The 2,174-nt window shown below is 40.5% G+C and overlaps 1 pseudogene; it reads left to right on the top strand.

Annotated features, from left to right (window-relative positions):
• The first annotated feature begins 459 nt into the window (after nt 1-459).
• LOC149182060 (uncharacterized) lies at nt 460-1,140 on the top strand (annotated as a pseudogene).
• Nucleotides 1,141-2,174: the final 1,034 nt, after the last annotated feature.

The raw sequence follows: 2,174 nt of genomic DNA, 5'->3' as shown, positions 1-2,174 counted from the left end.
ATCACTCTTTGTTTAATCTAATTATCAACACATAATGACTTTAGTCATTTCCTATATGCAATTACATCTTTTTGCATCAACACAAACGTGAGACTGTTGCAAATGTAAACCCATTTCCTCAATCCACTCTAATTTATGGGGTAATATATTCTTTCCATATATACCTTAAAAGCAATGGCTACTCTATATCTCTCGGATCTCAATATCGAAGATATTATCGATAATGGTACTCAGTATGACTAAAGCCTTGTGCATATATGTGTTTTTCTTGAGTCTGTTTGTCTCAAGCGTGGAGGCGCGAGAAGGCAGATTCTTTAACAAAGAGCCTGCCTACGACAAGCAAAATGGCGGATCAAATACCCCCGGGTACGGACAAGGGTACGTTCCATATATCTTTACACCCTTAAAAGCAATGGCTAGTCTATATCTCTCGGATCTCAATATTGAAGATATTATCGAATGGCACTCAGTATGACTAAAGCCTTGTGCATATATGTGTTTTTCTTGAGTCTGTTTGTCTCAAGCATGGAGGCGCGAGAAAGCAGATTCTTTAACAAAGAGCCTGCCTACGACAAGCAAAATGGTGGATCAAATACCCTCGGGTATGGAGAAGGGTACGTCACTATAAGCGATCTTTGCGTGCATGACTCTTTCGAAGTGTGTTCGGGCAATGGTTACGGTTCTTACCAAAGCCAGGGAAATAGTCTTGGATACGTATATGACAACAATGAGGCTTCTCACGCTGGTTCTGGCAGCGGTGGCGGTTATAGAGAAGCCAGGAGCGGTTACCCGCATTTGGGGTTCGGTTAAAGGTGCTGAGGACTATTCGGGAAATGGAGTTGTGAACGACGATAGCGGATATGATGGAGGCTCTGGTGATGACAGTAGTCGCCTACCAATGCTTATACGACGTGCCGGCCTCGCTCTAATGCTGGCTATGGAGAAGGTGGTAAATACGGCTCGGGCTACGGTGGTCGTTGCGAAAAGAGTGGTGCCTACAGTTCACGTTACACTGGTGGCAGCTATGTCTCTGGGTCTCGTAATGGAAAAGGCTACGAAGCAGGCTCTGGCTGTGGCGCTGAAGCTGGCAATGGCAACAGAGAATACGTTGCCAACAGTTACCATGAGGACACTCCTTAATTTTTATATATTTGTCTCCACAGCACGTGCCGTTGGAGTTCTTAATAAAGTTGGGTCTCCTTTCAACTATACTTATTAACAATTTAGAACGATGAATATTGCATTAGCGTTTTGGAAAGAACTAGCAATTGTCTCAAAAGGTGCAAAAAGAGGTCAATAGGTTTGTTAATTTGGAAAAGTTGTATGAGAAAGGCAATTGTAGACGTGTATACCATATGTTTTGCATTTTCAAAAGTATCAAGGTCAACTTTTGAAGATGAAATGTCATGCATTAGATCCTAGGTTTGGAAAAGTTGTATGAGAAAGGCATTTGTAGATGTGTAGGCCATATGTTTTGCATCGTCATTTATTCTTGAAAGCTAGAGAAGAAGGGTGCCCCTAAGAAAAAAGGCATACATTCTACACATTCCCAAGTGGTTGGCAGAGTTTACACAAAAAAGTCATATTTTCATAATGGAATAGCTTTGTAAAAGTTAATCCATTCCAGTGGAGATAAACTTTATCTAGGAACAACTTGGTAAGATCTACTTCAACACATATGCAAGGAAAGTATTTATTCCCTTTTGTAGCCTTTTTATATATACTTTAATGAACCAACCAATGGATTTTCTCACTTCAACTAACATATATCGATGAAGAATGTGAAGGGGCATGAGGAAAATCTCAAACCTCCCCAAAAACCAGGGCCTTTCATCGAAAACCCTCTTTTAATCTTGGATATTCTTAAATTTCACCAGAAAGAAACCTTTTGAGTAAAGCAACACCTCTGCATCCGATGTCTAGGTCTGATGTACCCAATTCTAAAGCACATTTGTCGAAGGCCAAAACCCATTGAACTTGAAAATCACTACATACCTCATAAAATCCTTCCTAGATTTATAGATGATATACTGCTCTAGAAAAAAATCTAGGGTTTCATCTTACTCGTCCACAATGAAAGTAGGCCCTGAGATTTTTTTTATGTGTTGGAAAGCCAGATCCTGGCTTGAGGGCATCCTTGAAAGACTTGGACTTAGAATTTGAAGGTGTACCCT

This window comes from Pinus tabuliformis, chromosome 3_2, assembly GCF_031772625.1.
Source record: "Pinus tabuliformis cultivar Carrire ecotype Pingquan chromosome 3_2, CPIR1, whole genome shotgun sequence".
In the NCBI taxonomy this organism is placed as follows: domain Eukaryota; kingdom Viridiplantae; phylum Streptophyta; class Pinopsida; order Pinales; family Pinaceae; genus Pinus; species Pinus tabuliformis.
Note: the sequence above shows the minus strand (reverse complement) of the source record. Positions and strands in the feature narration are given on the sequence as shown.